The 15,422-nt window shown below is 41.7% G+C and overlaps 1 pseudogene; it reads right to left on the bottom strand.

Moving 5' to 3' along the window:
- Positions 1-492: 492 nt before the first annotated feature.
- Positions 493-7,181, bottom strand: LOC135511427 (uncharacterized; annotated as a pseudogene).
- Between the last annotated feature and the right edge of the window lie 8,241 nt (positions 7,182-15,422).

The raw sequence follows: 15,422 nt of genomic DNA, 5'->3' as shown, positions 1-15,422 counted from the left end.
TATTTGGCCCCGGCTAGAGGCCCATGCTCATATATTGTGTGACGTTATCATGAGTGGGTGGAGATGTTTCTGCAATCACTCAAGCTTCAAATACATACAATATGGCCACTAATAAACTGACCGGGCTCCACCTTTGAGTATAGTTCTTGTGAAATGGAGAAAGAAGTACCAACGTTCATAAATATTGTTGCATTTCTTTGAAGTGCCACTATTTACTCAAATTCTGTACATAAACTACATAGATACATTATAGGTGTTACACAAATCCACTGACGTCTGACTTATTTCAAGTTTTAAAAAAACACTATTGTTGTAAATATCCTGGAAAAATAAACATTTCACATAGCTTCTCTTCTCTTCTGTCACTGGAACCAAGAATGAGTAGTTGACTGCGTTCAGGATTCATTTACAACTCAACAGCGGCAGCGTGAGGACAATCAAGGCATTGCATATGTCCCATGTGCAGTAGTCCACAGAAGACAAAATGCAAGGTACAGGTGAGCCACAACTTTTATCTTAATAAAACAGATTACTCTGAACAGTCATATAAAATATTTACAGTCAAAAATACACACCACATATCATAATACATTATGGATAGTGTAATACATTAAGACTAATGGTCTTGAAAGCTGCGTGTCATAGGCTATGACAAATCCAATGCACTCCTATTTATCTTGGGCATGTCCATGTAAGGTACCATGAGGTAATGACTCGTTTTAAGGCGTATGCATCAACACTCCCTGTACCACTTACTGTAACATCTTCAAAAACAATGAGGGAAATTGATGTGGATATATTGACGCAACATCTCAAGACATCAGTGACATGGACAAAATGGCCTCCATGATCGTGTCGATACGTGTGGTTGTTGATAAAAGACAATACTATTTATACAATACAAATAATATACTTTATACAATACAAATATATACTTGGAAGTACATCTATTTAATAACAAAGCAGTATATTTTGTCTCCAGCCACGGGGAAAGCCTAATCTCATCGACTGTCATCACCTTCTATCCACCAGCCAATCACAGTATGGGCTTGGTGCCGTTCCAATCGACAATGGCATCTTTCTATATAGGAAAACAAAACACAATAAACTTAGTCAAAGAGCAGACTATAGTACATGTTAACATTTTCATTATTATACTTCACTTAGTCCTGCATCTTGGAGCTCAAAGCCTAAGAGTTTCACTGTACCCTTCAATCACACCTTCAAGACACCCACGGACACGTTAAAAGTACATAATAATCTAAGTGGAAGTCAAATGAAATCCTAGTGCAATTCAAATAAACCAAACAGACCAAATTGAAAAACAGGACAGATTACATAGGGGATACTGGTGAAGGCACACAAGTGGGAGTAGAACAGAGTCAATCAGAGTGCATAGGCTCACTGAAAGGTGTGTTTAAAGGCCTTTTTTAACAAGGAAAATGAGTTCACTCACTTTGTCCGTATACAGTGTTCAAGAGGAGGAATGAGGTCAGTGTTGATATCTTGGCAGCCGGCAGATATTCCTGTGCCAGCTACAGCTGGAAATAAACACAAGAATACAAACTCTTTATGAACTTGATATGCTCTATGCTGAGCACCGCATACATTCGTGACATGCGAAGAATGAATGGGGCTGATCATTTCACATCAATAACCAAATCAAGAAGCGAACAGCTACATACAAACGGGATGCATCGGTGCCTAGTTCTCTAGCAGGTCAAACCAACCCATCATCAGTGTTCTATACGTACCGTGAGGCAGATTTCCTCCTGCTGATTGGCTCGGCCATCAGCAGGAGCCCACACTGAGCCCACACTGGTCACTCAACAGCTGCTCCTGCGCACCGAAGAGCATGCTGAAATGGCTCTCGCTGCCCATCGCCCAGAGTCTTGGGAGTCTTCAGGTTGGAATTCAGCCTTCAAAACATATCAAACCATACATGATCATAAAAGCAAAAGGTATCTGGAAATGGAGCATCTTGGTTGGCGAGAGTAGACACGGGCATTGATTAAGTCAAAAAGAGTGGACTAAAAACAAAAACTTATTTAGTTGTTAGTGTTGCTCTATGTGGAACGTGTTATTAACTAATTAGTCGTGATTTTAAAATAGTGCAGAAGGATTGAGTAGAGGTAGACTCAGCCAGGTGACGTTGCAACGAGCAGCATGGCAGACATTGAGATGAGTGTGTTGCAAGACTTTGCTCTCACACAGTCACACAGAGTATCTGCACATGTGCACTGGGCCGCTTCATGCTACTACAACGTGGCAACCACAGGACCAAAAACAGAGGAGAAGTTTAGCTTCACGCCTTATGGCTCTTAGTTGTTGCGCTAATTGACCCACCGTGTGTTTACTTCGTGCATGCAACATCATCTCGTTGAGTCTACCTTCAAAGGCGCAATCTGTAGAATGTACAGTAGATCTATGGCAATTTCAACAGCAGAAGATGTGTCATGTAACCACGTGTTTTTACCTTGCAGATATTATAACGTCCTAAATAAAGACAGCATTTTAATGTCACTGCGAGTGCGACCTCTTGTTCCCTTGAGAAGGTTCAGGTTTCCAGTGCCTGAATCGAGCTCCTTGTGGTTGTTGAAGACATTCAATACAAGCCCATCCAAAACCGCAATAAATTGACAAGCTCCTATGGAACGATGACAACCAAAATAAATGTCACGGTTAATCATGTTTAAATTATTACACTGAACATATAAAGTAATATAATATTCCCCTTGCGCAATAACAAAAAAACATTGTCCAAGCTTAATACAACAACACAGCAATTGGATCTCAGCAGTCTCCAACGTGAGGCCCCGTGTTCTCATAGTACCGGAGGGTCTTAATCTCCTGGTGACAAAATGCCATGTGAAGTCAAGATGGAATTAAATACTGGAATTTACAGAACGTTCTATGACTTAATACTCACTGATGTAAATCAAGAAAGCACTCCTATATGTTAATTAATGGTTGGTGAAGAACATTTCATTCACCATAATAAGTACTACGTCCCAAATAGCACCCTATTCCCTATATAGTGCACTACTTTTGACATATAGCCCCTGGTCAAAAGTGGTGCACTATATAGGGAATATGGTGACATTTGGGATGCACATCTGTCTGATTGATGTGTTATCTCTATGCAGGGTGGTATAACTATACCATTACAAAGGTGATCCAATCCTACCTTCTTCTGTACAATCCCATATCTCAGATACGGTGTATCTGAGAATGTGAAACTCTGACTCCTCCACTCAGCACTGCAAAAAACTGCTGCTAGATCCAAGAATGCGCCATTTCAGGGTAGAAAAAACAGAAAGACATTATCACTAAACATCACAGCATTTGAACTCAAACCAGGCCAAATATTTGAGCTCCTGTCCAGTAATCATATACGAGCCCAAATAAGACCCTATTTCCTATTTAGCGCACTACCTTTGAACAGAGCCCATAGGGCTCTGGTCAAAAGTAGTGACCTATGTAAGGAATAGGGTGCCATTTGGGATGCAAACCATGGGTTGACTATCAGAACTGGGCTGAGGCAAACTGGAGGAGTGGAAGGACACTCTGGAGAGCTCACTCAACTCGTCCTCATCATCATCAATGTCTGCAATCAAATATATGGTCCACGTCATCCAATACTGCAACAGAAGTGTCATAATGATAACAAGGGACATTGAATGAATGTTGCATTCAGCTTGAAAAAATTGTATAATTACCCAAAATCTTCTCTGACATGTGCAGATCATCATTTTGATTGGTCATTGATTTTGTTTTTGAAAATAAATACACTGCTCAAAAAAATAAAGGGAACACTAAAATAACACATCCTAGATCTGAATGAATGAAATATTCTTATCAAATACTTTTTTCTTTACATAGTTGAATGTGCTGACAACAAAATCACACAAAAATGATCAATGGAAATCAAATTTATCAACCCATGGAGGTCTGTATTTGGAGTCAGACTCAAAATTAAAGTGGAAAACCACACTACAGGCTGATCCAACTTTGATGTAATGTCCTTAAAACAAGTCAAAATGAGGCTCAGTAGTGTGTGTGGCCTCCACGTGCCTGTATGACCTCCCTACAATGCCTGGGCATGCTCCTGATGAGGTGGCGGATGGTCTCCTGAGGTATCTCCTCCCAGACCTGGACTAAAGCATCCACCAACTCCTGGACAGTCTGTGATGCAACGTGACGTTGGTGGATGGAGCGAGACATGATTTCCCAGATGTGCTCAATTGGATTCAGGTCTGGGGAACGAGCGGGCCAGTCCATAGCATCAATGCCTTCCTCTTGCAGGAACTGCTGACACACTCCAGCCACATGAGGTCTAGCATTGTCTTGCATTAGGAGGAACCCAGGGCCAACCGCACCAGCATATGGTCTCACAAGGGGTCTGAGGATCTCATCTCGGTACCTAATGGCAGTCAGGCTACCTCTGGCGAGCACATGGAGGGCTGTGCGGCCCCCCAAAGAAATGTCACCCCACACCATGACTGACCCACCGCCAAACCGGTCATGCTGGAGGATGTTGCAGGCAGCAGAACGTTCTCCACGGCGTCTCCAGACTCTGTCACGTCTGTCACATGCTCAGTGTGAACCTGCTTTCATCTGTGAAGAGCACAGGGCGCCAGTGGCAAATTTGCCAATCTTCGTGTTCTCTGGCAAATGCCAAACATCCTGCATGGTGTTGGGCTGTAAGCACAACCCCCACCTGTGGACGTCGGGCCCTCATACCACCCTCATGGAGTCTGTTTTTCACCGTTTGAGCAGACACATGCACATTTGTGGCCTACTGGAGGTCATTTTGCAGGGCTCTGGCAGTGCTCCTCCTGCTTCTCCTTGCACAAAGGCGGAGGTAGCGGTCCTGCTGCTGGGTTGTTGCCCTCCTACGGCCTCCTCCACGTCTCCTGATGTACTGGCCTGTCTCCTGGTAGCGCCTCCATGCTCTGGAGACTACGCTGACAGACACAGCAAACCTTCTTGCCACAGCTCACATTGATGTACCATCCTGGATGAGCTGCACTACCTGAGCCACTTGTGTGGGTTGTAGACTCCGTCTCATGCTACCATTAGAGTGAAAGCACCGCCAGCATTCAAAAGTGACCAAAACATCAGCCAGGAAGCATAGGAACTGAGAGGTGGTCTGTGGTCACCACCTGCAGATCCACTCCTTTATTGGGGGTGTCTTGCTAATTGTCTATAATTTCCACCTGTTGTCTAGTCCATTTGCACAACAGCATGTGAAATTTATTGTCAATCATTGTTGCTTCCTAAGTGGACAGTTTGATTTCACAGAAGTGTGATTGACTTGGAGTTACATTGTGTTGTTTAAGTGTTCCCTTTATTTTTTTGAGCAGTGTAAATACAAATATATTAAATAGGCAACAGTAAGAAATCTGAAATTCTCTGATCATGAAAACAGTTGAAGGAAACTCAAAGCTCCTTACTTGTTTCTTTCCTACTCTCTCAAACCCATATCCATCTTCATCACTTCCTTTCCCCGGTGTGCTACGTGGCTGTTGGCTTTCTCTCAGCAGGGGAGAGCTCGGTCAGCCCCGTGACTGGACAATCAATGGAGGCCCATCTCTGCTGTTTTTGCTGTCATCATCATTTACCAGAAGAAGATTAGGGTGTCGAGTCTGGCATTATCTATTGGATTCCTTAGAGAAAACACAATTCAAATCACCAAATAAGGGAATAAAGTGAGCTTTCATCAGTTGTATGTATCACAAGTGTCAGTTCAGTGAATATGCTGTATCCATGATTGTGAATATACAAATCCCTTATACCAATACAGGGTTGTATTCACAAGGCACCAAACTGGAGAAAACAGTCAGGGACTGAACTTCTCCAATTAAAAAAAACCTCCTTTTTGTTTTCTGTTGTGAAGCATTTTACTACAGTGTGCACTAATGAATACTACCCAGGTTTCATTTAGTCAAACACTGTACCTGGGAAAAACTAGCTATGGGGACCTGCAATCATGCCTTGTCTGAGGCGGCTTGCTTTCTTCTTATGAGTACTCTCTGAGGTGACAACAGTATTTTTGTCTGAAAAGGATTCCCTCTTAGTGGAGATGTCATTATCTAGGAAGGAATGTACAGGCTGTCGGTCCTGCTGGCTCTGGCTACTTTTATGGCTTCAGATACTTCTCTGGGTAGTTGTGGGGTGAGTATCTGATGCTTCAAATGATGATAATGTACAATGTGATGGACAGACAACCTCTGCAAGCGACCTGTGAAAGAAACAAATCACAAAGAAGACATCAACACAGAACCCTTGCAAATAATCTAACATGTTGCCTAGTTCATCATGACAGCTGAGATCTAGTTCTGATTGCTGAGAGGATCTAGTAAAATACCTTTCGTTTATGATGAATACCTTGACATTTCAGTTTTGTTAAAAATAAATTCAGTAGTATTCTCTTCTGTGCTGAGGTTGTCATAATACACTGTTTGTGTCACTGTTGGATACTTTGTCAATAACTTCTGTATAACGTTAGTTGGTTTGGTCTGGATGGCATCGCTGTTGAAGTCTGTCCTGTCATCTTTATGTCTAATATGATGTCTTACAATGATTTCCAACATTGATTTTAAGGGACAGTCATTATCATTGAATGAAATATTACAATCAGCATATTAGTTTATACATAGTTATGTACCATTTTCACTCTCAATAAATTCAAACGCATCTTTGTTTTATTAGCTAGCTAGCTAGCTAGATTACCTTGTTTTTCTTAGACTGATCAGATAAAACATCTGTCGCAGGTCGGGCCTATTGCTGATGCTGGCATCTGATGCGCTTGACTTTATCCATGCAAGCAATCGTTTGCTCCCCGTAATTTAGTGTGTGCAGGTAAACAAACATGGACTGAGCGTGTTGTTAGCTAGCACAACTGTAACGTTACCCGTTCAAATTATGGCTAATAATGCTAGCTACGTTCTCTAACTGTCTAGCTACACTCTTTAATATTATCTGTTTGTAAACACACTTTTCACAGATCCAGATAAAATGGTGTTGTTGTTTTACATTCGACGGGCTAACGCGTTAGCCAGCTGAGAGATAACGAAGCGTTTGCATTTTATTCCTATTTCAAATGTGCACATATCTCCACCTACCTTCCGACAGAGAAATTCTCGCACAAGCGATGCAGCAATTTGTTCAACCCGTACACACGTAATTTGTCATGGATTACAAATTCCTAAACGAAAATGTTGCTAGCTAACCAGCTACACTAAACAACTATCTGTTTCTATGGTAACGGGCCATGAGTGACGCTGGCTGGGCCAAATGAGGTTGGCTTTGCCATAGTCTTTATAACTTTCTTGATAGAATGGTTAAATACAGCAAAGTTTATGTTGTGTCAAAAGCAGCTGTTTTTTTGTAGTTTTTATTTTTACAACAAAAACAACTTGAATGGAATTATTTTCGTCTCCATAGTAGAATACATCGAGAAATGTGAGGAATATAACACTTTAGTTCATTTGGAGTGGTAAATTCCCCAGCAAGAAAACCAAATAATGTCGCTCAAACAGAAAGGGGAGCTAACAAAAAGTCACTGACAACAACCAAAACGAAACAGGTGGGGTTTTCGGGGGGGTTCTGAAAGACACTCATGGGATGTCCACTGAACGTTGTCTAGCAACAACTGGGACCTAAAAGACAACCACCACGAGCACCCACTAAATTTGTCCAAGAACAGGAAAACAAAATAAAATCCTACACCAAAAAATTGAGCAAAATGAAAACAGTGGAGATCAGATAGAGGATTGCTTGTCTGCAAATCAAAATAGAGAGCGCCTTCTAAAGGTGTTGAAAATCCACATCTCTCAAGACAACTGGAGCCAGCCACTCTTCAATAGCACCTGGGCCAGCACAGGTGAAACACCTTCCCACTAACGAGATGGCAACCAGCACAGGTTTAACACACTGACCAAAGAGGTGACACACTCGGTGTGCCCTATGCTAAAGTCCAAAGTAAGATTGGACATGCTAAAGTCCAATCTCAAAACATAAATGGAAAAATCAAAAACCTGTAAGAGGTTGCACATGCTGCAGCTACTCTTCCTGGGGTCCACATAAAACATAAAATACATGACTGAGTACACAGTTATAGACAAGAACAACAGAAGATATTATTACATTAAAATGTAAATTAAAAGTCATATTGTCAAGCCGCCAAGAGACAATAACAACAGAAAATACTATTTACATACTAGTCATATATTTATGTACAGTACCTTTCAAAAGTTTGGACACACCTACTCATACAAGGGTTTTTCTTTATTTTTATTATTTTCTACATTGTAGAATAATAGTGAAGACATCAAAACTGAAATAACACATATGGAATCATGTAGAAACCAAAAAAGTGTTAGGCAAAATATTTTATGTTTGAGATTCTTCAAAGTAGCCACCCTTTGCCTTCATGACAGCTTTGCACACTCTTGGCATTCTCTCAACCAGCTTCATGGGGAATGCTTTTCCAACCATCTTGAAGGAGTTCCCACATATGCTGAGCACTTGTTTGCTAATTTTCCTTCACTCTACAGTGCAACTCAAACAATCTCAATTGGGTTGAGGTCGGGTGATTGTGGAGGCCAGGTCATCTGATACAGCACTCCATCACTCTTCTTGGTAAAATAGCCCTTACAAAGCCTGGAGGTGTGTTTTGGGTCATTGTCTTGCTGAAAAACAAATGATAGTCCCACTAAGCGCAAACCAGATGGGATGATGTATGCTGCAGAATACTGTGGTAGCCGTGGTGGTTAAGTGTGCCTTGAATTCTAAATAAATCACAGACAGCTTCACCAGCAAAGCACCCCCAACTCCACCACACCTCCTCCTCCATGCTTCATGGTTGGTACCACACATGCAGAGATCATCCGTTCACCTACTCTGCGTCTCACAAAGACACGTCAGTTGGAAACAAAATCTCCAGTTTGGACTCATCAGTCCAAAGGACAGATTTCTTCCGGTCTAATGTCCATTACTTGTGTTTCTTGGCCCAAGCAAGTCTCTTCTTATTATTGGTGTCCTTTAGTAGTGGTTTCTTTGCAGCAATTTGACCATGAAGGCCTGATTCATGCAGTCTCCTCTGAACAGTTGATGTTGAGATGTGTCTGTTACTTGAACTCTGGGAAGCGTTTATTTGGGCTGCAATCTGAGGTGCAGTTTAACTCTAATGAACTTATCCTCTGCAACAGAGGTAACTCTGGGTCTTCCTTTCCTGTGGCAGTCCTCATGAGAGCCAGTTTCATCATAGCGCTTGATGGTTTGAATTACATGTCCATGGTTGGGTCACACAGCTAGCTTATGTCACAAAGCAAACAACACAGTTATTACACAATATGCATGGCTATTAGGCCTACTGTCTAGCAATATTCATTGTGTTTCTGTTTATCTGTTTAGGCAGTGTGTAGATGTAATCTATATACCCCCCCCCCCCAACCATGACCCCACCAGTGGGGCGGCAGGGTAGCCTGTGGTTAGAGTGTTGGACTAGTAACTGGGAGGTTGCAAGTTCAAACCCCCAAACTGTTGTTTTGCCCCTGAACAGGCAGTTAACCTACTGTTCCTAGGCCGTCATTGCAAATAAGAATTTGTTCTTAACTGACTTGAACCTTGTTAAATTAAGGTAAAATAAATAAATGCTGTCAGACGGCAGTATTGGTTGGCTTTCTGGTTCAACAGCTTAGGCAGCATCTGCATGGCTGTTGTGTTCTCCTGTGGGGGGTGTAATCTCCATGTGTGTGAAAATGGCCTTTATTCATTTCACATTACATACAGTGTGGCTACTTGAGAACTTTGTGGCACTGAAACTGAACTGGCCTATGGCATATACTTGCCTTGGTTTTTGATGTCCATGTGTGGCGGTACTGCAGTTGTGTTGTTTGTTTTGTGATGACTGTTGAACCTGATTGCAAGTTTGTCTCCAGTTACCAAAATGAACATTTATTTATATTGTGTAAGATTTGAAATACATCAAATATATTACTTTTGGACCATGTACTTTGTAACAAACAAAAAAAAACTATGATGGAAAATCCCTTTCTTTGTAAGCCACAGTGCCTTCAGAAACTATTCGTACCCCTTCACTTTTTCCACATTTTGTCATGTTCCAAAGCTGGATGAAGATTGTGGAATTAATTGTCATTTTTTTGTCAACGATCTACACAAAATAGATGGGCTGGCGACCTACACAAAATACTCTGTAATGTCAAAGTGGAAGAAAAATTTGAACATTTATTAACAAGATCCTGAAAAATAAAACACTAATCACATAAGGCTGAAATGAAATATAATAAAAACCGTTTGACATACAGTAGAAAAACAGGATTTTCAGCTGCTTTAAAAATAATAATGTTTATGGAAAATATTAATAACCTTCCACCTATGAGGCTACTACGTCGTTTGACTGCAGGAAAGGGTTACGGAAATATTTACTCCTGAATATATATATATTTTTTAAATGTTTAACTTTTGTCATCGGAGGTAACTAATGAAAGCGAGATACCTAGTCAGTTGTACAAATGAATGCCTTAAACATGTCTTCTGCATTTACCTTGCATTTAGCCTTAATCAACATCCATGTCTTGGCACCCGGGGAACAGTGCCTTGCTCAGTAGCAGAACAACAGATGTTTACCTTGTCAGCTCGGGGATTGGACCCAGCAACCTTTCGGTTACTGGCCCAGCGCTCTAACCAATCTAACCACCAGCTACCTGAACAACAACACTTAGGCTTCTACTTACAGCTTATACATACTACATATGTTTTTTAAGGACACAATCTATTTTAAAATAGTTATCTTTTGTTTGTTTTACTCCGATCCTTCCACCACCATCAACCCCTCCCATTTATTTCTGAAGACCATCCAGTTTGATTTCTATTTGCCATTTATTTTTAACTGTGTTGCTTCACAAAAGTTCGGAACCTACAGTATATACATTATACGGACACAGTATATCTTACATTAGTTATCTTGTTGTTATTAGTTACACACTTCAGCTCCACTCAACACCTCCCATCTATCTCATAACACCATTCCTATTGGATTTCTATTTTCCGTATATTTTTCAACTGTGCTGTGATGTTTCACAAAAGTCCTGAACCTTTCTAAATTAAAGATGAACATTTTTGTTAAAAGTATTATTATATTGTTGATCGATTGACTATGACTTTCAAATCACCCAGTAGTGCCATCTGCAGAGTTAGCTCCAGGTAAATGTTGCAATTCTTCAGCCATTCCTGGACCTGTGACCAAGAACAAGCTACATGTGGACAGTACCAAAACAAATGATCTAATGATTCTGTCTCTCTTCACAGCCAAATCTGCATGGTTGTATCCCCCCATACATATAACATTATATTGGTTACAAGAATTCTGTATAATAATAGAAATGGAAAAAGTCAACGTTTTGAATCCGGCGTCGTTTTGAGTATAAGTTCATAAACCATGTGGCATGGAATCAGTACATTGAATCTCTTCATTTCCGCAATTAAGGAAGGATTTTTGTTACAAAAATTACATTTTTGGCAAGCAATTATTATTTTAGCAAACAATTATTGTGATACATCCTATATTGTCCCTAACTTCATTACCCAATAGTTACAGATGTGGGATACATACACACACATACACACACACACACACACACACACACACACACACATACTCATACACACTCCCCACTCTTCCCTCACAAACAACCGCAAGCTCAGATGTTCAACAGTTGTTCCATCCCCGAGCCCAACTCCAGAAAGGACTTGATGTGCGAATGTCTATACAGTTGCAGCTGTTTGAGAAGGCATGCAAGATGTAGGAAAAATGGGGAGATTTGATTAACCAATTTCAAGTCCTAGCTGAAGGAAATCAGATACACCTCCTTTCCCTTGTGACCATTTTCCCAAGCATAATTTGCCTCCTCTCTGATTGTCCGAGTGTGACCACCTCCCCATGGGTTACTGCAGCTAGTGTTGCCAGTACTGGGTGGGGGCACCCCACTGGTATCCCCACCGGCTAGGTAAAAGGTCGTCAAGGTTCTCCTTAACAGCTTTGAGAATTTCCTTGTATATTATTCTCACCCATCAGGGGGACATCACCGGATTCCTGCCCCTCTGGATCATTGCAGCTACCTAGCTGCAAACGAGTGGCTACTGTTAGCTAACGCCTCTGTCCCGAAGCAAGCACCAGCTAGCCTTGAGCTAGCCTCGAGCTAGGCCTACCAGCTAATTCTAGGGCTACAATACCTCCTCTGCCAATTGGCCTGGACCCTTTATTGTCAACACGGAGCACCACCGATCTATCACGCCTGGACCACCGACGTGATCGCCCGATGTGTTCTCAACAGGCTATTCTGTTACGATGTCACCGAAGAACCATCTACTAGTTTTTCTGAATGCTGTGTCCCCTGCTCGCCTAGCGTAGTAGTGACTACCGAATGGCACCCTGATTCACCTGTTACTGCTCTTTTGACCCTATGATCACTCGGCTACACAGCTGATGCCCCCTGGACTGTTTCAATAACACGGTACCTAATTTTGTTCACCTGTCGGCCCCAGCCTCGAACTCAGGTCCTGCATGTACCTAACTGACCCGCTCTGCCCATTCATCGCCATTTACCCGTTGTTGTCTTAGCTCTCCTGATCAACACCTGTGATTGCTTTATGCCGCTCTCTAATGTCAATATGCCTTGTCTTATATATGCTGTCCGTAAAAGCCTTGGTTTCATGCATGTTAACATCAGAAGCCTCCTTCCTAAGTTTGTTATATTCACTGCTTTAGCACACTCTGCCAACCCTGATGTCCTAGCCATGTCTGAATCCTGGCTTAGGAAGGCCACCAATAATTCAGAAATGTCCATCCCCAACTACAACATTTTCCATCAAGATAGAACTGCCAAAGGGGGTGGAGTTGCAATCTACTGCAGAGAGTTGCAGAGTTGCACAGTTCTGTAATGCAATCCAGGTCTGTGCCCAAACAGTTCAAGCTTCTACTTTTAAAAATCCACCTTTCCAGAAATAAGTCTCTCACTGTTGCCACTTGTTATAGACCCCCCTCAGCCCCCAGCTGTGCCCTGGACACCATATGTGAAGTAATTGCTCCCCATTTATATTTAGAGTTTGTACTGTTAGGTGACCTAAACTGGGATGTGCTTAACACCCCGGCCGTCCTACGATCTAAGAAACAGTGCCTTGCGAAAGTAGTCGGCCCCCTTGAACTTTGTGACCTTTTGCCACATTTCAGGCTTCAATCATAAAGATATAAAACTGTATTTTTTGTGAAGAATCAACAACAAGTGGGACACAATCATGAAGTGGAACAACATTTATTGGATATTTCAAACTTTTTTAACAAATCAAAAAATGAAAAATTGGGCGTGCAAAATTATTCAGCCCCCTTAAGTTAATACTTTGTAGCGCCACCTTTTGCTGTGATTACAGCTGTAAGTCGCTTGGGGTATGTCTCTATCAGTTTTGCACATCGAGAGACTGAATTTTTTTCAGTCGATCTCAGCTCGATCTCAGTGAGGTTGGATGGAGAGCATTTGTGAACAGCAGTTTTCAGTTCTTTCCACAGATTCTCGATTGGATTCAGGTCTGGACTTTGACTTGGCCATTCTAACACCTGGATATGTTTATTTTTGAACCATTCCATTGTACATTTTGCTTTATGTTTTGGATCATTGTCTTGTTGGAAGACAAATCTCCGTCCCAGTCTCAGGTCTTTTGCAGACTCCATCAGGTTTTCTTCCAGAATGGTCCTGTATTTGGCTCCATCCATCTTCCCATCAATTTTAAACATCTTCCCTGTCCCTGCTGAAGAAAAGCAGGCCCAAACCATGATGCTGCCACCACCATGTTTGACAGTGGGGAAGGTGTGGTCAGGGTGATGAGCTGTGTTGCTTTTACGCCAAACATAACGTTTTGCATTGTTGCCAAAAAGTTCAATTTTGGTTTCATCTGACCAGAGCACCTTCTTCCACATGTTTGGTATGTCTCCCAGGTGGCTTGTGGCAAACTTTAAACGACACTTTTTATGGATATCTTTAAGAAATGGCTTTCTTCTTGCCACTCTTCCATAAAGGCCAGATTTGTGCAATATACGACTGATTGTTGTCCTATGGACAGAGTCTCCCACCTCAGCTGTAGATCTCTGCAGTTCATCCAGAGTGATCATGGGCCTCTTGGCTGCATTTCTGATCAGTCTTATCCTTGTATGAACTGAAAGTTTAGAGGGACGGCCAGGTCTTGGTAGATTTGCAGTGGTCTGATACTCCTTCCATTTCAATATTATCGCTTGCACAGTGCTCCTTGGGATGTTTAAAGCTTGGGAAATCTTTTTGTATCCAAATCCGGCATTAAACTTCTTCACAACAGTATCTCGGACCTGCCTGGTGTGTTCCTTGTTCTTCATGATGCTCTCTGCGCTTTTAACGGACCTCTGAGACTATCACAGTACAGGTGCATTTATACGGAGACTTGATTACACACAGGTGGATTGTATTTATCATCATTAGTCATTTAGGTCAACATTGGATCATTCAGAGATCCTCACTGAACTTCTGGAGAGAGTTTGCTGCACTGAAAGTAAAGGGGCTGAATAATTTTGCACGCCCAATTTTTCAGTTTTTGATTTGTTAAAAAAGTTTGAAATATCCAATAAATGTCGTTCCACTTCATGATTGTGTCCCACTTGTTGTTGATTCTTCACAACAAAATACAGGTTTATATCTTTATGTTTGAAGCCTGAAATGTGGCAAAAGGTCGCAAAGTTCAAGGGGGCCGCATACTTTCGCAAGGCACTGTAGATGCCCTCAATCTCACACAAATTATCAAGAAACCTACCAGGTACAACCCTAAATCCATAAACACGAGCACCCTCATAGATATTCCTGACCTCTAAATACACCTCCGCTGTCTTCAACCAGGATCTCAGCGATCACTGCCTCATTGCCTTCATCCGTAATGGGTCTGCGGTCAAACAAGCACCCTGTCAGGACCCGGTTACGAACCTGGGTCTCCGGAGTGAGAAACAGTCACTTAACCAACTGAGCCACGAATAGTCAGCAGAACCCAGAAGATGAGGCAGACACAGCAGTACTTAAGACGGTGTATTTAATAAAGTAAAAAGGAGAAGTCCTTCAATACAAAAATGGCAAATCCAAAAGGTGGTAGGAATAGCACAAAAAAGCCTCAAGAGATACTCAAAACAAAAACAGAATTCCACAAGAGCATCCACCGGAATCGACAAGAAAACACAGAACACTAGGGCTGGGTGCTAACATACAAACACAGAGCACAGAACTGAGGGAAACTAAGGGTTTAAATACAATCAGGGAAAACGAGGCACAGGTGCAAATAATAATGGGGATCAAGGGAAAAAACATATAAGGTCAAAAAGCACAATG

This window comes from Oncorhynchus masou, chromosome 24 (assembly GCF_036934945.1).
Source record: "Oncorhynchus masou masou isolate Uvic2021 chromosome 24, UVic_Omas_1.1, whole genome shotgun sequence".
Classification (NCBI taxonomy): Eukaryota; Metazoa; Chordata; class Actinopteri; order Salmoniformes; family Salmonidae; genus Oncorhynchus; species Oncorhynchus masou.
The sequence above is the reverse complement of the archived record's forward strand: the minus strand, read 5'-3'. Positions and strand labels throughout refer to the sequence as shown.